The sequence below is a fragment of the Phyllostomus discolor genome, chromosome 4 (assembly GCF_004126475.2).
Source record: "Phyllostomus discolor isolate MPI-MPIP mPhyDis1 chromosome 4, mPhyDis1.pri.v3, whole genome shotgun sequence".
Classification (NCBI taxonomy): Eukaryota; Metazoa; Chordata; class Mammalia; order Chiroptera; family Phyllostomidae; genus Phyllostomus; species Phyllostomus discolor.
Window position 1 is genome coordinate 151,032,008 of NC_040906.2, and position 22,929 is coordinate 151,054,936.

General features: G+C 47.9%; 1 protein-coding gene across 4 annotated transcripts in view; it reads left to right on the forward strand.

The window, feature by feature from the left end:
• Positions 1–22,929, forward strand: part of ANKRD6 (ankyrin repeat domain 6) — a 174,045-nt gene that overhangs the window by 86,070 nt on the left and 65,046 nt on the right. Inside the window, exon 1 of one of the 4 annotated variants that reach the window (XM_036024467.1) lies at positions 20,768–21,161. The exons of the other annotated variants lie outside the window; for them this stretch is intronic. The gene's annotated coding sequence lies outside the window, so the exon portion shown is untranslated. Of the gene's footprint in view, positions 1–20,767; positions 21,162–22,929 lie in introns of those variants that run through there. 4 annotated transcript variants of the gene reach the window in all.

Genomic DNA, 22,929 nt, shown 5'->3' on the forward strand with positions numbered 1-22,929 from the left:
AGTCACTGCCCTCAAGGAGTTCATAGCGTAAATGAATCTTTTGTGGCTGCACTGGTAATCTAATATCAGAGAGTAAGCCTAATGCTAAATTCTCTCGTCTCTGGTGTCTAATAATGGTGCAATCTGTTCAGCTACAGAATATGCTTCTATAATGAAATTAGCTCATGTGCAATTGGGTTAAGGTGAATAATGGCAGTTTATATGCTTTTCACCCTATTAAGAGGACCAAAATAGCAGGAGTAGAATTAATAACCTTCAGCAGGAAAGGCAAGTGCCCTCAGCTCAACTTTTGCACCTGTAAGAACTCTTTATGCTCTGTTTTAAGAAATGTAAAACGAGTGCCTGTGCCCAGGGCTCCATCCCTAGAGATTCCCGCCCCTGCCCTTGAGGGGTCTCAGCCCGCAGCCACAGCTGGTGTATGCCCTCCTCCATCTTCTCTGTCCCTGGGAAACCAGCAGGCCCATCTTACTGCTTCTGGGTCCTTTTAATATTTCCTGCAGCAGCCCTTTGCTTCCATCCGCTGCTGGTTTGTGTCTAAAGTATTAACTGTGTGTGTGTCTGGGTGTGTTGTTGCAGCATGCTCTGGTTACCATGGGTTTTGAGTGGTCTTGTGCCATCTGCCCCATCCTGTATTTCCCGTGAGCCCTGTGCTACCATCCAGAGGGCCAGGTTGGTCAACGTCCTTGAACCAAACACGGGGGAGTTCTGGTCCTCCCATTCCCTCTGAGGTAGGCAGTTAGACAGACACGAGCAGAGCAAGGACAATGGGCCAGGAACGGAAAGTCAGCAGGGCGGAAAGCCCCAGATGCCTAGCAACGGGCAAAACTGGGGAAACAAGGACCTTGCCCCTAGAGTAACCTTTCCTCCCCGTGTCTGCCCATATCTCTGGTCATGTGGTTTAGACCCCCTGACCTTTTATATCACTGGTCTTGAAGTTCAGACCCTCCCCTGACCTTTCCTCCCCCGGCCTCTGAAATGTGGCTCCTCTGACTGTGGCTCTAGCCGGAGAGTGGGACGGCTGGGAGCCCATCCCTTTCCCAGTGGTTCAAATACCGCAGGGAAGATCATGCCCTGCTTACCGTTTCCTGAACTGGGCATGGGGCAAGGGCTAACCCATCTTGATATCATATGGAAAGAGAGACTGACGGCTGCTTTGGAATCCCTTTCCGTTTGGACCGACTCTGTGGTGACCTTCAGTGGGCAATGACACGCCCGCAGGGGTGCAGGAGTTCAGTGGCCTAGTTTCCTCCAGGGAGACAGACCCTCAGTGGCCTTCACTGGGCTTGGTGCCCCGAGGACATGAGGCTGGCCAGTCACAGAGTCCCCCCTCGGGGCCAGTGCAGGCCAGCAGGAAGGCCCGGTTGGAGGAGTAAAGAATACCCCGCACTTGGCCAGGAGGGCTTGCTTTGAAAATGTCCTCGAGGTAAATACATAACCTGATTCTGGAAGGCCTGCTGTGGGGGTGGAGAGTTTCCAGTGACAGCCCACAGTGGTGTCTCCCGCTCCACCGTTGTCTTCCTGCCCCACAGTGGCAGAGCCTTGAAAAACCAGAGGCTGCTTTGAGGAGCAAATCTTTTTATTAAACCTCTACATTTGAATGTCAAGAGTTTAAAAGATGGTTGCAATTGCTTACACCACACACATGCAAAACCCACGGGAGAGCTTACCCTCAGTTTGCTTTCCGAGTTGCAAGTGAAGGACACTGGTCAATCGCTGATGCTCTGCGCCCCAGAGAGCCCTGTCTGCCGGAACGAGAGGGCGCTCAGTCCCCCTGTGACCACACACCCACCTCCCCAGTGATCCGGGAGGTGTGCTCCGTTCTGGGAATTCAGCCAAAGTTCTGAATTGTTCTTTCCCTTAGTTCCTGTTTTCACAAGTTATGTCACAGTTAGGCTGAGGAAAGGAGAGAGAAGACTCATTAAAATGAAAGATATGAACAAATAGATAGATTCATGAAGAACCAGTGAATCCATTGTACTGGCAAGTATTTTCTTTGAAGGAGAATAAGACATTTACATCCAACCGTGATGATCAAAACTTGTCAATAGTTCATGGATCCTTCCACCACACCTTCCCCATACCCTTGCCCAGTCCAGCGTCTAACATCTGCTCATGCCAACAGCAACAGCCCACACCGATGCCCCCTGGCTCCTCCATGGCCCCACCTTCCACTCTTCGACTGCAGCGTGGCAAACCATTTAAAAATCGCAGATCTGGCCTTGGGACTCCCCGTAAATGCTCTCCCAGAGCTCACCATTGCCCCATACACCTCCCTTGTCCTCGCATCCCGTGAGTTGCCCACTCCGGGATCACGGACCCTTGGGTGGCCTCCACTCGCATCACCACCTTGCCGCTCCTTCCTCCCTGTAGTACTGGGGTTCTCTAGAGACAGATCACTGCGGTATGTGTGTATGTCAGGAAGAGAGAGAGAGAGAGATTTATTGGTTAACGTGATTGTGGAGGGTGCAAAGTCCAGACCCTTCAGGGTGGGCCAACAGGCGGGAGGCCCGGGAGAGCTGATGCTTCAGTTGCAGGCTGAGGCAGTCTGCTGCAGAACTCTTTCTTCCTGGGGGGAGGCTGTCTTTTTCACTCAGGCCTTCAGCTGATTGGATGAGACCCACCCACATTGCCCAGAGCAATCTGCTTTACTCAGAGTCCACTGATTAAGATGTTCATCTCATCCAAAAAACCCGCCACAGAAAAATCCAGAACAATGTTTGAATAAACATCTGTGCACACCATGGCCCAGCCAAGCTGACACCTAAAATTAACTGTAATACCCCCCTTGGCTTCTTGTCACCTGTCCACACTGGACTTCTTCCAGTTACTGTTCTAAAGTGCTGGATTCGGGGCCCTGCACGTACTGTGTCTTCCACCTGGAGTGCTTTTAAATCTGGCCCATCCTTACTGACCCTCGTGCGTCAGCTGAAGTTCCATTTACTTGGAGAAAACTTCCCTGATCTCCCCAGCCGGGTTTATTCCCTCAGATATACGTCGCCAGAGCACACTGAACTTCTGATGTTACACTTAGAGTTACTTAGTTACTTGTCCAGTGCTAGCCATTGTACTTCAGACTCCATGAGGGCAGGAAGCATTATCTGTTTTGCTGTTATATGTCTGGCATTTACTGGCTGTTCAAAGATCATCCAATGAATGAATGAATTGAAAGTACACACTCTAGCTCTGGCTGGTGTGGCTCAGTGGATTGAGTGCTGCCTTCAAACCAAAGGGTCACCAGTTTGATTCCCAGTCAGGGTACATGCTTGGGTTGCAGGCTGTGTCCCTAGTAGAGGGTGCGTGAGAGGCAACCACATATTGGTGTTTCCCTCTCTTCCTCCTTTCCTCTCTCTCTAAAATCAATCAATCAATCAATCAATCTTAAAAAAAGAAAGTGTACACTGTATTAAAAGCTTACAAAGTACAAGACTTTTAACCATACATACAGCCCTGTGAAGTAAATATTATTTTCACTTTTGCAGACAGGCCCACAGAGGTTAGGTACTTGCTGAAAGTTATATTACTAGTGTTATCTTAGCTTCAAATAAAATAATACATGTCACCACTGGCACTTATAGCAGTTAATAAAGATCAGGTACTGTTCTGCACCTTCGACAACTTAACAGCCACCTAGTGAGACAGGTGGTCCTGAAATGCCCTGCAGTGTTCCCTGCCTCCTGGTGTTTACCCTGGAGCATAGCTTCTGCACGTCTCAGGAATCCGGAATCTGGGGTTTGAGGGAAGGCTTGTCCCCTCTTCACCCTGTGGTCTCTTCTGGACCATTTTCAGCTCTCTTTTCCTCTGCTCAAGTAAATAAGGGCAAATTATTAATTCCGTTAGCCAAACATATGTCCACTTGAGGAGCAGAATGCTGCTGTCCCCTTCTTGAAGGTATCCCTAATCTGTACCAGAACCCCCTTGCCTCCCCCACCACCATGAATGTGTGTGGAGAAGCGCTTCTCTTCATGATCACTGTACTGTCCACAAAGCAGCCCTCTCTCCCCATCTCCCCTTAGGTCAATGTGCTAAGGGTTGTGGGGCAAGCCAGGTCCTCTGGGTTGGATCTCAGTGACATGGGGAAGGGGTGTGTGTGTGTGTGTGTGTGTGTTGGGGAGAGTGGATGTCAGATAGTATCTGGTGCCAGTAAATAATGAGATTTGATTTTCTGAAATCCAGTACATACATGTATATTTTGAGGTTCTGTCTTCCCAATATAACTTGAAAATAACTTTGCAGTCCCAGAATATGGGGGCATTGTTAGCTGAATGCCTCTTCATTGCGTTAAATTCCAAACTGACACCTTAGGAGGCTTAATTCCCCAGATGATGAGGCAAGGCTTTTTTTTTTTCCTATACCAAGTCACAATATTAACAATGCAGCCAAATGTGGCTCTGCTGTAAAAGAGTTTCATTTTCAAAGACATTTAGACAGTTTTATGGCTGACTTGAAGCATTTGTCTCTAACCACTGAGTTAATACTCTGTTGTCATCCCCGTGGATTCTTGCTGACAGTCGAAGGACAGGTGAGTTGTAGGAAGTACAAAGCTTTTCAATTAATTTATGACCCTGTTTGGTGTAAAGCCTGTAATTACTTTGTGGTCGTTGCCATTGCCAAGAAAAAAGGAAAGTTTAAAACCTGTCTTATGGAAAAGTACTTTTTTGAACTTGAAAGATAGCATATGTTAAAAAAAAAAAAGATTATGTCCCCCCCTTCAGAGGGGAAGTGGGGAGGAATGAAGATTTCTGGCTCATTCTTTTCCCTAAGCAGCAATTTCATAGCGTACATACTTACTGATGAACAGGGCAATTGTTTGGTCTTTAAACCCTACTTTTACATTCTGAATTAGACATCTCACACCCAGTTCATTCACTCTTTCATTCCTTCATCTGTTCATTCATTCAACAAATATTTGTAAGTGCCGAGGTGCCCAGGGGCTGTTCCAGGCTTGGGGTACAGTGGCGAGCATGGGAGAGGCTCTTGCCTTCTTGGACTCCGGTGGGGTGGGGGTGACTGGGTGCAAACAATACACAAGCAAATAAATTAACAAACAAGGTAATGCAAATGGTGTTGACTGTGTGCAAACAATAGAAATCGGTAATGTGATGAAGTATGTGATGCTGGGGAAGGAGGCAGCTAGAGCATGCAGACCTGCCCCAAGCATCCTAGACTCAGGACACTAATGCCTGAGGAAGGTTCCCCATGCCCACCCCTGCTACCTGGTTTTGCAAGGTGGTACTGCACACTTGGCAGGTGGAAATAGAAGCCTTTGCAAGAACCTGGCAAATCATTAGCAGGACTCTCTTTAGACTCCTCATTCAGCTAAGTAGAGCATATAGTTTCTTTAGGGAAAAGGGAAGAAAGCATCGGAAGTCTTAAACAAGAGTAAGGTTCCCCGATCGCTGCCTTAATCAAATTCATTATAACTAAGTATATATTTAAAACATTTTTATAATTAACTTAATTTTGGTGTAAGTAATAATATTTGAATTCCTTCATGATGTCTGAGGGCATCCTGATTTAGGAGACAGGGAGAATTGAGTGCCCTGATGTAAATCTTCGGCTTTCGTTAAGTGTTTGTTTTGAGTAAAGCTCAAAAGCCCAAATGGTATAAATAGGGCAACATTTCTAAGGATTAGCCGCCCTGGGAAAAATACGTGGTTTGAAAAACCTACCATTAACCTACCATAGGCTCTCGGCATGTCTCTCCAGCCACTGTATTTTGACAGCTAAGACAATGAGGTAAAAACAAACAAGTGTTTAACACATACACACAAACACACACGCACACACATGCAGGCAAGCACAGAAAGATCAATGCAGAAATATGAGTTCATGCTTCTGGTTTCGCAGATAAATCCAGACCGTGATGCAGGGATGGTTGTCTGGCGGCACTTCTGCCCTGTGCCGGGACAGAGTACATGGATCACTCTGTCTGCTTCCCTGGGAGGCTCTGCAGAGGGCCCCTGGCAGCAGTGACCAATGACTGAGGGCCTTGCTCCACAGACTGGTTGCATGGAGACCAGATCTAAGTAAAAAATGCATTTATTCTGAAAGAACTTGGCCTATTCTTGACCTAACATGGAAAGTCAATGCCTTGTTGCAGTTAGGAAGGCAGGCTTACACAGCAGTTCAGAGCAGACGCTATGGGATTTGACAGCCGGGTCACATCCTGACCCTGCAACCTAACACCTGTGCAGTTCTGATAAGTGGCCTGACCTCTCTCTCATTTATGAAATGTGGGTCATCATAGGGCCAACCCCTTATGTTGTCAAGAAGATTAAATGGAGACCTTACCACACTTCGTGACCCAGGGTAAAAAGCTCAGTAAACATTAGCTTTTTTTAATCATTTCCGCCATCATGGTTACTGGGTTCTACCTGGTGTCCAGGTGGGGCTGCTTTTGCCCTTTTGTGTTTTAACAGCTGCCCATTCTCTGTGAAGCACCATGAAAGCTGCCTCCCCCGGGAGTGGAGGTGCTGCTGGGAGGAGAGGCTGCAGCGCTCTCAGGAGTCTCCGAGCCATGGAATGCGCTCTTGGAGACAGGCTGCTGGGGTTGTCCTCGGTGTGGCCCTGGTGTGCGGAAAAAGACATGTCTGGGAATTTTTTAAGGAATGTAGCAGATCCAGTAGGAGTTATCTCCAAAGGCTTTTCTGTCAGACTAACTTGAATGTGTGTGAGTGTGTGAGAGAGAGAGTGTGTGTGTGCACGCGCGTGTGCGTGTGTATAAAATGTGTGTCTCAGAGTTGTTGGGGACTGTCTGTGAGCCCGCCACTGTACTAACCATCACCTGTGGACTGGATAATTTGTACATATGTCCTACTGTTTTTTTAAATGTCTTTTAAAAAATAATAGTCTTTGGGTATTTTCTCAATCATTTAAAAACATTATTATGAAACATTTCAAACACACACAGAAGTAGAAACGATAGCACAGGAGACCTCAGCTTCAACAGTTTTCAGTGTGGACAATCTGATTTCATCTGCACCCCTCTCCCCCAGCCCCAGGTTATTTGGGCAAATCCCAGACAGCATGTCATTTCTTTTTGTGAATACTTCAGTTTGTGTCTCTAAAAGCACTCTTCTGCAAAAATAAGCCCCACACTATCTTTATCACACATTCAGAAGTTGACAATTACTTTCTAATATCATAAAATATTAGCAGTTATTCACATCTTTCTGATTGTCACATACATTTTTAAGTTTATTTTAACTAGAATTCAAAGAAGGTCCAGGGAGTGGCTGCTCTTCTCCAGCAAGAGGAACTGCTTCTGCTGGTTTGGGGGATTCGGCAGTTCAGGATGGTGGGGTTGCCCCCCCGAAAGGCCCAATGGCACATCTCAGCTCTGTCTGTGTAAACTCCCCACCCCTCTAGGTTGTGCCCTGTGGCGGATACCAGCTGGCAGTATCCCTCTCTGCTGCGGATGCTCATCGAAACACGAGAAAAACATACACAGAGACAACCAGGTCCTGTGGGGGAATAGGGACAGAACGGCCACTCTCTCTCTAGTGGAGAGCGGCCCTGTATCCATTCCCAAGCAGATTTTTATTGAGAATACAGACTTAGTTTGTGGATTCACAGTCTGGCAGAAAAGATCAAAAGAAGTAGGTGACTTACAAAGGTGCAGACAGAACCCCCACTGTGATTCTGGGCAGAGCTTGGAGTTTTAACATATGGCTCAAAGGGCTAGTTTCATTTCCTGCTTGTGCCTTCATATTCTAATTTAATAACATTCTCCAGCAAACAGATCTCACAGGATCTTGCATATTCTATGTCCCAGGCCTGATTACCCCAGGGGATCCACCATCTCTGGTCTGGGCTACACTGCCCCTGCTATTTCCGCAGGCCTGAGTTAACAGAGGAGACAGAGGCAGCCAGGAGGCTTGGATTATTCACTTCTAAGAACAAGGACTCAGGCTTTGACAAAGCCAAGAGGGCAGGGGTTGATGTCCATCACCCCTTCATTTCCACAGCCCCGAGTCTCTTCCTAGAGGCCTCCTCATAATCATGCCTGTCTTAGGCAATTCCCTCCATGGGAAATCTTACCTGTCATTGGCTAACTGATCAAGCTTAGGAGGTCAGGCACAGAACAGGCAGCATTCATGCCAGGGAAATAAGTTTTGTCTCCTTAGTGGCTCCTGGTCCGGAGGTCTTTCACTCAGCCTTAGTTACAGGGGAGTTACAGTTTCCTGAGATCAGGCAGGGCGGTCCCCAACAGTGCCCTAGATGGAGTCCCACTACACAGTGTCAGAGAAGGTCCACCCCAGGAGAGGTGCTGTGCAGTTCTACTGGTCAGCAGCTCTGGTGGCTGCAGTGGCCAATGAGGCAGAGTTGAGAGAATTATGACGTGGTACCCAAGAGGTGTCCAAAAGGAGGGTTCTCCACGAGGCTGTATTTGTAGGATGAGGTCAGAGAAATACTGCACTTTAACCCATAACTTCCTGTGTGACATTCCCAGGTTCATAGGAGGCCAGATGTTGCTGTGCAGTGTCTCCTACCCCAAAAGATGGACTGAATTTTGAAGGAAGCAATATTAAATAGAGTCAAACATGTTGTCTTGGCTGATAACAGCAACAGCAACAATACTGGTGGTTACCATTTGTGGTTGGCTCTCCGTATCTATGAGTTAAGTTTCTTCTGATTGAACCAACTACAGATTGAAAATATTAGGGGAAAAAATCCCAGAAAGCTCCAAAAAGCAAAACCTGAATCTTCCACACACCAAACAATTTGAATCTACTCAAATGAAGTGATGTGTAAGCATATCCTGCTGTAGTCTATATGCAAATATAGGTTATATGCAAATATTCTGCCAATTTATATAAAGGACGCAAACATTCAAGAATGTTGTTATCTGCAGGTGTCCTAGAACCAGTCTCCAGAGATATGAGGATGGCTGTACTGGTAATTACTAAAAGCTGGCTTCTATATACATTCTAGATATATTATCTAATGTTCTTACATACAATCTCATTTAATTTCTACCACAGTTTTATCAAGTAGATAATATGCTTTCTTGACAAAAGAAGTAGCTAAGAAGTTAAGTAGTTCTCCATAGTAAAATAACCAGTAAGGAGTGAACCCTAAATTAATCTGACTCTAAAATGATGATCAATTCATTTTTTTAGGAGCTAAGTTAACTCCCCAGCAAAGCCATTGAAAATTTAAGGGAAGAAATGTATATAAATGTGTATACCAGCCACAAGTTTTCATATGTGTGCAGCTAATATCTGAAAAAAGGAATAGTACAACTAGCCAATGATATTTCAAAAGGTGGGGGCGGGGCTGAAAGCAGTATGATGAGTTAAAGGTTTCATCAAACCACATTTAGGAAAAAAGAAATAAGGGAAACAGCAGAGGGAAGCCCTTATCACACAGGACCTGTTCACCCTGAGTGGCGTCCAGAGGACGCAGCCCAGAGACAGGACAGGACTGGACGGGAGGGGAGAGGAGGGAAGGGGAGGAGAGAGGAGGGGAGGGGAGGGGAGGAGAGGAGAGGGGAGGACCCCGCAGCCAGTGTCCCTTCAGCCCTGGCAAGTGTAGGGCATGTGTGGAACTGCCCCCCAAAAATGTTGTGTTTTAGAGAACTGATGTGTGGGGCACTGTTGGCATTGTTAAGCGTGGTAACTAGAAGATGCTATCATAGCTTGTTATTTGGGGGGATTACATATAATTGAGGCAGGTGCAGGGGCAGTAGTGGGTCTGGTGAGAGCTGGATCTTGCAGTCGGAAACCTCCATTATCACATGTTTTTCCCTGCCGCCTCCAGCAGGAGCCAGCCGGAGAGGGGCCTTGCCTTTGCTTTGGCCAAAGCCCTGGTGTCAGTGCCCTTGCCCGCGCTGGAGGACAGAGGGGCAGGGTGGAAGCTGTGTCTCTGCTTGTTGATGTTTCTTTGTGACAGGCTTTTCTCCTGACTGAACAGCAAACCTCACCAGTTTCACTCCTCACCTGAGATTACATAGACAGTTGTATCAAATAGTAGGTCTGATTGAAGTCATTAATGAATATATCCCAGGAACATCAAGAGGTATGTTGGCTGAGTGCAGTTTCAACTCTTTGTCATGTGAACATCAATGATAGTTTATTGGAAATTTGTCCATGTGCCATCACTGTGCCAAACCCTCTGTTTGTGACCTTGTTTGGTCTCACAGTAGCCACTTGAGATCGTTCTTCTGGTAACTCTGTCTTACGGAGCAGGAGTCTGAAGCCTGGGGCAGGGCTGGGCAGGGGGCGCAGTGATTCCCCACAGCATAGCACCTGTGGCCCATTGGCATCTGATCCATGTCCATCTGCTTTCCGTGGCCTGGCACGTAACCAGGTATTTTTTTAAGTGAGCTATTACTCGTGCCATAAAATTCACTCTTAAAGTATACAGTTTAGTACTTTTTAGTATATTCACAAAGATGTGCATCACCATTGTCTGATTCTAGAACATTTTCATCGCCCAAAATTTATGAGTTGAGACTGGGCTGGGTGGAACACTTCTGATTTGGGAAGGGGTGCACGAAGGAGGACCTGGAGCTGGGAAGGACTGAACTGGAGCCCCCTTACCCCCAACTCCCTGTCAGTAGCTGTGCTCACTGTCTTTTCACATTCTTCTCCTCTGTTCCTCCCTCCCCCTTCCTCACCTGTTTCCACCATAGTCTTTGTTTAAACATTGGGCTAGATATAAATGAGCATCAAGGAGGTGACCTGCCTGAAGGTGCAGAATGCTAGGTACTGTCCTCCCCAAGGTCTCGTCCCCAGCCCCTGAGAGCAAGGAAGAGCCAAGACCAAGCGTGAAAACCCCACCACTTACCATAGCGCATCCAGGCCCTGGCTTGGCTGAAGAGAAGGCGTAGCCTGGTGCTCTGAGGGACTGACCGCTAGCAGGAGGGCACAGGCTCCATCTGGGACTCCTCCACTGAAGGGTCCCCAGCTTCCTGATTTCTCAGGTTGGCCCTGTCTAACCGAAGACTGCTGACGGCCCACTAATGAAATATATTTCCATTGTGGAAGTCATTTGACTGTGATAATTATGAGAATATTCTGAAAGACATAACTGTTTAAGATTGTTCAAAACCCTTGGGAACAAATGTCTCTGGAGCTAGTTCTGGGCGTATAAAAGCGATTCAAGGTCACCGTCATGTTTCTTCCTGCTGGCTTCACCATAGGCACCTCTTCTCCCTGTAAACACGTGGCAGTTTTAATTCTGAGTAATGCACAGTAACTGATGACGATGATGATTTGGTGTGTTTGTCATGTCACATAATTACTGGCAAAAGAATTTGGTGGACCAAACTTGCTTATGGTTAATCTGTGAGTGAAACTTAAAGATTTGAACAATAACCAATTTGAGAGAATTCTTAGCTGGGGAATATCCAGGGTTTGGGAGCAGTGTAATGTGATGGGGGAAGCTGACTTCGGGCCTTCCCACGAAGCCCATTCTCCACCTGCTGTGCACTCACCTTCCGGAGATTGGAGCCCGCCAGGCAGGAGTGCGATCCTGAGTGTTGCGTGCGTGTGTCTGATTGTCACTGGGTGATGGGAGAGAACTTCGGAGCCTCCCCCATGGCCAGCGCTCCTCGATGTCCTAGTTCCCCTCCGCTGCGGGGCCACTTGATCCCAGCAAAGCTCCGTGCTGGAGCCAAATGCTGTGTCATGCTGTGTGCTGAGTAAGGCCAAGGGGCCAAAACTCTCTGGAGTGGGCCTGAGGGATGATCAAAATGCAATATGGGGAGTATTAAATGTTGGAAAGAATTTGGAAATCTAACCGGAGACTTGAGCATCCCTTGGACTTTAGACATGCATGCATGCACGCACACTTAGTATTTCCCGAGGGCTTGCTCTGTGCCTGGCACTGTGTACGCTAAGTGTCTGTCCTGCACACCCAGCAGTAGTCCTGTTAGCTCGCCTGCGAAGCCAGGAGCTACCATTAGTGTCCCCATTTTACACATGCGGACGTGAAGGCCCAGGGAAGTCATCTTACCTACCCAAGGTCATGAAGCACTCAGGGGGGCTGTGCTTAAAGAGACCTTCTCCTCCCCTTGTTTCTACCCACTCCTGCCTCAGCCAGCCTTGGAAGAGAATTTAGACGGGAGGCCCATGTGCGTCAGCTTCTGCAAACAGTGTGGGAAGAGTTGGCATAGTAGCAGCATTTCCAGACCACTGGATGTCTCCTCTTGTAGGTAATGGACACTCTTCCCATCAAATCACATCTAGCCCAGACATGCTTGCTTTCAGAAAGAATTATTGCAGAAAGTCACATGGGTTAGGAGAAAAGGGATGAGGAGGAGGGGTGGCATGCATCATAGTATCTAAAATTTCTAGTGTGAGGTGGATATTATGTTAATATTTCATAAGCAAAGAAATTGAATAAAGTGGGACCACAGATAGGAAAACTGGCTCCAGTAGCAGACCTTGCTGAGTAGAAGCAACCTGTGTGTGGTGGGGGTCATGGGCCTCCTGCCTTACAGGTCCCGCCCCACCCTAAGGGGAGGCCTCTGTCCTTGGAGGAACACTGTGGAAGAAATGAGGCTGAAAAACAAGGCAGAGTGGTAAATAACAGCTGTTATTTACTTATGAGTAGACACTTATGTTAATCCCAGACTTTCCTTTGCTGTATTTGGAATTGAGTTTGTACAGCTACATTCAGACAGTAAATTGCTGGCTAGCAGAAAAAGTTCATGAAGGGAGGGGGAGAGAGAGAGAGAGAGAGAGAGAGAGAGAGAGAGAGAGAGAGAGAGAGAGAGAGAGAGAGAGAGAGGGAGAGAGAGGGAATATATGTGTGGTGGGGCAGAATGGGAAACTGGCTGCCTGACACGGCTCTCTTTCAGATTCACGGCGTCTCCTGTGGGGAGACTGCTGAGTCCTCAGCCCGAGCCAGGTCTCCACTGGAGAGACCCCAGGGACGGCGCTCTCCACCCTCAGTGGCATGAGCCGTGGCTTCTGCTAGCACAGCGTCATTCAGTGCTTCTCTCCCGCACTGTCTCCTTCCTGAAGGAGCGAGTGAAGGACATTTCGATGTGGTCAGCAGAATACTCTTAGCCCTGGAACCTGACTGTCTCTCAGACAGAAGGGGGGACCCCTTGGTTACCACAGCATCACAGGGGTTAAAGGACGCATTGGACCCCCGGCTCTTGGCCATGGAGGTCTGTGTGAGTGGCTTTAAAAAGGAAGCACACTCTGTGCTTGTAAGTGACCCAGACTGATAATGGATAGAATTATTAAATATCCTTTATGTATAAGGCATTTGTGATAAATTACCACAAACTAGGCAACTTAAATTAAAACAACAGACATTATTCTCTCACGTTCTGGAGGCCAGAAGTCTTAAGTAAGGTGTCAGCTCAGCTGTTCTCCCCCTGGAGACTCTTGGGGATCATCTTTGTTTGCTTCTTCTGTCCTCTGTCCTCCAGTGGTTCCTGGCGTTCCCGGCTTTACAGCCACAGCACTCGAACCTCTGCCTCTGGGGCCCGTGGCCTCCTCCTCTTCTGCCTTAACCTTCTCTCTGCTTCTCATATCAGGATGCATGTGACTGCATCTAGGGCCCACCCACAAAATCCAGGGTAAGCTTTTCCTCTCAGGATCCTTAACATAATCTTATCTTTTGTTATATGTTAATACTCGTAGGTGTCTGGGGGGTTAGGACGTGGCCGTGTCGCTTGGAGGCCACCATTCAACTCACTGCAGCATTCAGCGATGGGTTTGGGCACATGGGAAAGTAAGAGCAGGCACTTGCTCCCAGGGATCGGTGGTCCAGCTGGATAAGCACAGATGTTCATTCAGCAGGTGTTCACTGTGCACATGCCGCACTCCAGGCTGCGAGCTGGCACCGGCTTTACTGAGAGCAGTGGGGCACGGCCCCAAACTGGAGAGGCCAAGCCTGAGAGGAAAACACTGCAAACGAGGGTAACCCCAAAGGATTCCAGCCTCATATGGGCTAGTATCTGTGTGGAAATTGTCAAAGAAGTACAATCCAAAGACCAAAAGTAATTTTAAAAAGAAGGGTGATCATTTACTTGTCACTGTTAAAAAGGTAAAGGAAACTCCGTTTGTAAGCCCCCAGTAACAGTTTTCAGGCCCCCACCTCCCCCAGTTCACTCACATCCCCTGTGTTCGCAAAGCTGCTGCCCTCCTCCCCCTCCCCCTCCCCTTCCCCCTCCCTCTCTTCCCCCTCCTCTGCCTCTGTTGTGTTCCAGCCTTCACCCTGCAGGGCACTTCCTGCTCCCTCTCCCAGCTCTTCATTACTGGGCTGGCCAAAACTCTGTTCGTTTTTTCCATATAATGGCTCTAGTAGCGTTTAGTTGTCTTTAACTTCATTCGAAACAATTTTGTTAGGTTGTATTGTGACAGCTGTTTTATCAGCGTACTTTAAAAAAAAACATCAAAATTGGTAAATTTTTGTGAATCTATTTTAATATTGAAGATGGAAGAAAATATGTAACACTTTCAGTGTATTATGCTTTATTATTTCAAGAAAGGTAAAAACATAGCTGTGATGATGGAATGTGTCAAAAGTGGTTTGTGAAGTTTCTTGATACTACTGATATTTTGGCCAGATCTTTGCTGTTGGACTTATCTAATGCATTGGAAGATGTTTAGCAGCACCCCTGGCCTTTACCCACTAGAAACTAATAGTGGGAGATAACCGACATACTCAAAATATCCAAATCAATAAAGTTATTGGTAAAAATGAAAAATGTGTATTTTATTTTATGGAAAAAAGGTAACAGACTTTCTTGGCCAACCCAATATGTGTCTAGATTAGCTTAGCCTCCCTTGACAAGTCCCCCTCCCCCTCCCCAGTCTCCTGCCCGTCCTCCGGCTCTGCTTTCTGGAGCCCAGGAACACCTCGGGTGCGGGGAGTCTCCTCAGACGAGGCGGTGACTGTAGGAGGTAGAAAGAGAGGCCAAGAATACTAACATCACACAATTGAAGTCTGGTTTGGGATTTCAATATTTTATTTTTTATTTTCTTAGAGAAGGGAAAAGGGAGTAAGAAAGAAAGGGTGAGGAACATCAATGACAGAGAAAAACACCACTTGGTTGCCTCTCACACGCCCCCTGGGGGACCAGACCCGCAACCCAGGCCTGTGCCCTGACCAGGACTCCGCCCAACTAACCGACAGTGAGCCACACTGGCCAGGGCACCTTTGGGACTAAAAAAAACCAAAATATTATTTTATATTGGCCTCATTCAATCTTTGTAACGTCCTCATGGGTAAAGACTGTTTTTCTTCCTATTTTACACATGAGGAAATAAGCTTAGATTCATTCAGGAAGTCACCCAAAATAAGTGGCTGAGCTGGGATTTAAGCTCAGGTACCGGGATTTTTGACCTGTGGAACCCAGAGCATGGAGCGGCATTGGAGAATCTTCTGAGAGGAGGACACCTCGAATCAGGTTTGAAGGATAAGGGAAAGTTTGGAAAGCATCCAAAGAACTAAGCACAAATGACAGGATGGTGTTTCCAAGGTGTTCTGAGCACCCTTGTGGCCAAGCCAGGGCACAGGATGGGTGGGTGGGTGGGTAGAGACAGGCTGAGACCAGCCCCTGCTTGGATTTGTGTGTCACTGGACTTTGTTCGGGGGGAATGGGAGTTGCTGCGGGTTCTAAGCAGTCACTGCGGGTTCTAAGCAATCACTGTCACATTCGTGTAATGAAAAAGTGTCTGACATCGGTGATCACATGCATCCAGGTGGAGAAGGGAGTGGGCTAGACTTGGGGCAGGGAGGCCAACACGGCAGAACGGCTTCCCCATGCAAATGTCAGCCCTAGAATTAGCAGTCCCCCCAACGCCTGTATAGTCTGTTTACATGAAATACTCTTTGGCAAGAGACACAGAGAAAGGCCCATATACAAAGGCAAAATAATCTGCAACAAAGGCCCAGGCACCGTCACCTGGCAGATCACTTGGCTGGCAGATGGGGCAGTGTCAGGGGCTCCTCCTACTCCACAGCTCAGCCAGCTGCTCCCGTCTTTACTGTCTTGAAACTAGCAGGAGGGGAAGGGTCAGTTTCTCATTGCTCTTTCTTCTAACACTGACAGTCAGAAGAGAACTTACCGCTTATTGTCTCAGTGGTCTCTAAGCCCAGACAGAAGAGAGAGAATGTAACCACTGTTGGCTCAAAGGCTCTGTCTTTCCGAGAGTCAAGTTTAAGAATCCCAACAACTCTCTGGCCAGGTTCAGTTGACTTCTGCAAAGTTATCTTTTACTGAAGATACATTTCGAGCCAAAGTACACTGAGTATCTGAATCCTGAATGTCATCCTTGCTTTGGCTTCTGCTTTTACCTAGGTCAAAACTCATAGGCAAGCTGAACTCCACCTCACCCCTGGTATCCCAGTTTCTAAGTTAGATAACCACAATGTGAAGAAACATCATCAGCATCCCATTGGATGCCACTGTGACAGTTCAGGTGAAAAGCGATAGCAGCCAGAGTCAAGACAGTGGAACTGCAGCTAGAGAAGATTTAAGCAGTAACCATGCAACCATGCTTATAATTACTGAGCACTCTCTATGTGCCAGGCTTTGTGTAATGTGTATATTATCTCATTCAGTCTCTGCAACAACTCAGTGAGGTAGGAGCTGTTATTTCTATTTCACACATGAGGAAACAGGCTTAGAGTCATTAAGAAATTTGCCCAAAGTAGGTGGCAGAGCTGGAATTTGAGCCCACACACTCTGGCTTCAATGCTTGCATTTTTAATCTCTCTGCCTTACTGTCTCACAGCAGTAGGGTTAGCTGATTTATTGAATACGAGTGTTGGGGAAGGAAAATCAAAAGAACAGGAGGAGTGTCCAGATTACGCACATAGGCAGATGAAAGAAGACAGAGCACTCCCCAAGATGAGAACACAGGAAAAGGAATGGGTGTGGGGAGAAGAAGGAAGGTGATCTGGTTGTGAACATGTTGGTAAATCACATCCAAGTAGGATGTCTGTTAAGTGGTTGGGCGTTTAAGAATTTGGAGCTTCAGAGAAAGTGGTTGAGGCTAAAGGAGGTTTGGAGCAATGCGTCTCCAGGCAGCAGAGGAGCGTGTGGGTGGCAGTGGGCGGGGCGGGGGTGCGGTGCTGAGAGCTGGAGAAGGAAACGAGCAGAGAAGACAACCAGGGATAGCATCTTAGGGGCCTACAACACTCAAGGGACCAGTGGAAGGCGAGCCCTTGAATGAGAGAGAGAAATTGTTTGAGTGATGGTAGGAGAATGAGGAGAGAGTGGGTCACGAAAACCAAAGGACGACCAAGTGTGGTGAAGGAGGGATGGCAGCAGTACCAGCGCAACAGAGAAACCACGTAAGGTAAGAACTGAAAGGTCCCACAGCATTTAACAATTAGGTCAATGTTCAACCAGCTGGTGGGAATGCAAAACATTACAGCCACTATGGAAGACAATACAGGTTGCCCCTGCTGTCTGCAAGTAGAGCCTGCCTATGAATCCTTTCACAAGCTGAAATGGCATAAAGTGAAGAAGCTCTTACCTTAGGACACATGTTGGTAATGGATGCACAAAATAAATGGAAATAAAGCATGGGTGCTCACAGGTGCAGTTCAAAGCTGTGGCAGCTTGCAGCTGAGATGCAGCGTGGATTTCCTGGGGAAGGAGCTCGGCCGTGTCATGCTGGCTGCTCCAGGTGTGTGCTGCCTCTGTAATGGCTTGCTGAAGCCCACACTGAATGCCTACCGACCTCTAGGGCTCCCCATCACAAGTGCAAGAACAGTCCAACGTCTTTGGCCGGGTGGAAGTTTCTCCATAGCCTGACTGCACCGTCATCTGTGGTAGTCACTGCCCATGCATTATGAGCTCCAGCTGCAAAGGTCTCTGTTCTCCTGTTCCTGACATATACCTTCAGACCTTCCTGCGTTTGCTCTTGCTGTGTCCTCTGCCCATGTGCTCCCCCACTTCTCTACCTAACAAGATCCTACACGTCCTCCAACACCCGTCCAAGTGTTTTACCTTCTCTGTGAGAACTTTGCTGACTCCTTTCACCACCCCCCGCCCAGCACACCAGGCAAGATCTCCCTCCCCGTTTCCATAGTTCTTTGTGCCCATATCTTCAATAAATGCTTAGTATACCCAAAATCAACATCAACAGCACTTTTTAGTAGGAAAATTGGGGGCAGAAGGACACTACATCAAAGCAGACTTAAGGAGTGGGTAGGAGTAGGGCTTTGAATACATGGAGGATGGACTACTCTTTAGGGATTGGTGTGATGATAATTATTATTTTTTGTTTGTCTTTAGTATTTGTAATTTTATCCAATGGGGGTTGAGGGTAACAAGAAGAAAGTTGCTGGAGTGGTGGTAGTGCTGTCCAGGGCTCTGGTGCTGACAGACCTGTGTCCCCGAGTAGGGACTGTCTCCTGCCTCGAGATCAGTGATTCTTCTGGCCCCAGGGGCTGTCATCCCCCATTTTGGGAGGAAGGGGGAGAGGATAATGATGACCCTCCCTCCCCAGTGGTTATCTCTTGGAGGTTCTGGAGTTACAGCCTGTCTCACCTGTGGGGAGAGGAAAGAGGTTAGCTGACTAGGTTAGCACCTGCTCTATTTCTTATGGGGTCTACAGGCTTTTGAAGACCAATTAATGATTAGAAAAAGCAATCTATAATTAGTTGTTCTGTTATCCACCTAATGGACATTAAAGGCTGTTCCAGGGACCGTGCCAGCTACTGGGGATACCAGATAACCAAAGCCGGGTTTCTGCCCTCAAGGAGCTCAGTCCAACCAGGAAGACCAATCTTGAGCCCCTGCCAGTGATCACTCTGTGAAATCTGCTCCTGTCTTGGTCAGGTGGGGCTGCTATAGCACAACACCACAGCCTGGGTGGCTTAACCAATAGGAATTTACTTCTCACAGTTCTGGAGGCTGGAAGGCCCAGGTCAGGCTCTAGTGGGGTTTGGTTTCTGATAAAACTACCTGGTTTGCAGATGGCCACTTCCTTGCTAAGGGCTCACATGGCTTTTCCTCTGAGCAGGTGGGGTGGGGCTGGATCTCGGAGAGAGACAGTACATGGAGATTTTGGGATGTCCCTTTTTATAAGGCCATTAATCCTATCAGACCAGGGTCCCATCTTATGACTTTGTTTTAAACGTTAATTAGCTTATAAAAGCCCTACCTGTTTCCAAATACAGTCAACAGTGAGGGTTAGGGTTTTAGCATATAGATTTGGAAGGGACAACGTTCAGCACAGAGCAAGAACTTACAGAAAACTGTAGGAGCATGGATGAGGGCATGGTCATTCTGTCCCTGGAGAGATGAGGTGGCAGAAAGCTCAGCGAGGGCTCAGTCTAGATTTTGAGCAAGTGGGTCATTTGCTCTAGGACCTGAGTGCCTAGCCCCATTTTGGAGGCTCTGCTGATTTAATAGTGTCAGCCAACCACCAAGTAATTGTTGTCCCATGTAAAAATGGGAGGTCTCTGGACATCACAAGCCTCCTGATATCACATCTTCATTCAGTGAATGATATTGTCTCATGCCTCTGATATTTTACATTTGTTAGCAGCTTTTCTTGATGGTGGGGTATCTCAGGTTACCTGAATAGAATCCAGATGTCCCTCAGTTTCCACTGCAATAGCCTCTCTGTGTCTCCTGCAAAGGCGACTATTTTGGATTCAGTCACTGTACTTGCAAATGCTCAAGGAGCAAGCGCGCAGTTCCCTTGCGATGGTGGGATGTGAAACAAGCCGGGGCTCCTCGAGAGGTGTACACCTGCCTCTGTCGTTCCCGTCTTTTTTAGGCAGCACCTGTGGGTGCCAGGCTTTGTGAGTAGTCACTGCTGTGCTGTCATCATTGTTTATCAAGGTTGCGGCCCATGAATATTCTCAGAAGGAGGAAATGTCCCAGAAGCTTTGAGAAAATAAGCCTCTTCTTGTGTACTTCTGTCGCATTCGGTTTACATTTCTCTTCTGCCATCACATCTGGCCTTTGGCCCCTGACTGAGGCTTATCGGGGCCAGATGACAAGTTTCTTCAAAGCGAGGCGTGAGTCGCATTCATCTCTGTTCCGACCCCATGTGCCCTGCAGTGGTGATCAGAGTGTCCCAGCAGTGGTCACTTTGGGATAAACTAGTACAAGTGTTGTGTACTGAAAATAAGCATATCGTTCCACTGGCTCTTTGTCTCCCCAGTGGAATTCCGCCTCTCTGCAGCTCACTGGCACGAGTCCCTGGCTAGTCTCCTGCCCCTGGTATAAGCTAAATAATAGCCATAGCAGGTCCCAGCCCATCACCCACAGGAGCTACTACCCTCAGTGAAATGGGGGCAAGGCTTTGGGCAGAGCGAGGGCTCAGAAGGTGTGTGTTGACAGTTATTTTCCATCTCCGGGACCAACAACTCTGCCTTAGCAAATGCAGGCAAGGTGGTGATGTGGGCGTAAGTCAGAATGAAAACCCTCTTACTTTCTATGATTGCTCCAGTTGGGAAGTTGGTTTTCTGTTGTTTCAACAAGTGGGCTGGAGGACATACCTGTAATATTTAGGGTCATTGACTGCACGTGATACAAATTAGGTCTCTTTTTTGCCCTTCCCCCTTTCTTCAGAGACTGTTCAGAGGAGAATCTTTGAGACAAACTGTGGGTTTACAAACGTCAGGGACGGGGCGCGGCTGCCCCCTCACCTCCGGGGCTGCGGCAGCCACCGCGTGGAGCTCTCTGCCCAGACGCGCCTGGTATCTGGGGCTCTGCCCTTCCGGCAGCGCGAGCCTTTTCCTGCTACCATAAAGGCGGTTTGTTACCGATGTTAACCTTACCACCTCCTCCCTCACAACACGCACATTCATCTCTCCTTGCATTACTACTGAAACAATGCAAATGTCGTTGGTCTGAGCATCATTCAAAAGCCTCCCACCCATCTGTGAATTCTTCCCAGACTCTTCTGTCAGGGCCGTGTTACAGGTCCTCTGCCGGCAGGGGGGAGCTCTCCAACAAAACCTATAGACCCGAAATCTTTCAGAAGCTGTGACGAGAAGACTAGGACGAGCTGAATGGATGTCTTAATAGGCTTTTAGATGTGATTTGGCCAGTCTTGGCAGAGGAAACTCACAGGAAAAAGGCAGCAAGCATTATAACGTAAATCACTGCAGACCCACTGGGCGTGACAGCCTGGGAAGCTAGTGATTTCTCCAGGAAAGAATTGACTGCAGTTATCCAGCAACAGAACCTGGTGTAGAATGGGGAGGACAGACCCCCGGATGTGAGTACGATCTCTCTTTAATACAGGGTTTGGAGCACTAGGAGCAAAGCTAGCTATTGTAACCGATGGCGTCCCTGGGTGCCTGTGGATAGTCTCTGGGGAGGTCGTACATAATGCCTGGCTGGGACTTTTGTTTGCAGGTTTCTTCTAGAAGATTTCACCTGAATGTAGTGGCTTCGGGATATTGGGAACAGGAGGCTTTGTTGTAAGTCCTCAACAAAACAGCAAAAGCAAACCTCATAGACCTTTTGCTATAAAAAGAAAGCCGATCGCATCACAGACCAAACAGCTGCGTGGCCTTCTGGTGTTTGTTATGGGGACAAAAGAGTCGGCAAATTGGAGAGCAGCGAAAATGGGGCTGAGAGAAAGCAGGAAAATCTTTATCGGAGGCTAAATCCCTTTCTAGATTCAGGATACTCATTGCATATTTATGATCATGTATTTTTTTCATTTCTGCTTAAAGAACTGGCAGCACGTTTGCGTTTAAGGTTTCTCTCAAGAACACTGTGGAAATGAGCATCATGACAAAGAGGGATGTGATTGATAGAGTTGGGGCAGAAGAAATTCCTCACCGCCAGCAGTGAGAAGTGTCTTGAATGGTAGCTGATTCACTTGGAAGAGGAGGCTCAGACTAAATGAGGGAACAGGGTTGCTACAGCCCCGGTACCCAACAGGTTGGCTGGGAAGTTTAACTCTTTGATTGTAGACTGATCGGCACTCCACGCTTCCTCTCCCCTCCCCACTCATTGCTGGGGGTCCTTCACAACCTCTGACCCTTCTCCCCCAGCCTGCCTCTCTGCCTGGCAGCTCTCAGACGACAAGCTGAGCAGCCCCTCAGTCCAGAAGGATGAGGGTTATTGTTCTACTAGGGCAGTGGTCATGGGAGAGGTGGGGAGGAAGTGGAGCCAGGCCTGTACCCACACCCCAGGCTGGGCACCCCAGGCTGGGTGTAGAGGAGGCAACAGAAAAGAAGCAGAAAAGAAGACTCAGCCACTTTCATGTCTTCCCACCCACCCTGTAAATGCCCCTGTAAGTGCAAGAGCTGGAGGCCCTAGCAATAAGGCCATTTACTGGATTTAATTTGAGGATGAAGTTCAGATACCCAAGTACACAGGGCTGGTGCTAGCAAAAGACTAGGAACTGAAAGCCTGGGATTCTGTTCCAGATTGTGCACGCAGTTTTTTCTGTGCGACTGGTGGGGGTTGGGGGAGGAGGGCATGTATCCAAAATAGTGACCTGTCCTGGAGGCTACCTTCTGCCCCAGGTGACCCAGGTGAGCCTGGCTGAGAGTAAGCGGAGGAGGGGGTGGGGTGGGGTGGGGTGGGATGAGGAGTGGGGAGCATTTCATTATTCAGTAGCTGTCATTGAAAAGCAAAAATATGACATTCCTGCTTGGCCAACATTTTCTCAAAACTGTAGTATTTTTCTGTCTCAAAAAAAATTGTAATATGCGCTGGATTTGCAAAGGGCTGTTTAACAAAGGTAATTATGTAAACAAGGCTATCTCAGTAGCTTGCAACCATGGCAAAAAGTATAGCTGTGCTTTCGTCTCAGTGTCTGAGAGGCTGAATTTATTGCATGGGACGGGCGGGGGGGGGGGGGGGAGGGGCGTGGCTAGCGGTGCACCACAGGCCTGTTGATCTGGTGCATCTGTTGCTGGGGAGACCAGACGGCACTTCTGGTCTGGAGCTCGTGACCTTAGCTGACCGCATGCACAGAGGTTGCAGCAAGATCCCTCTCCTCCTCCGAAGCTATGGAGTGGAATGAG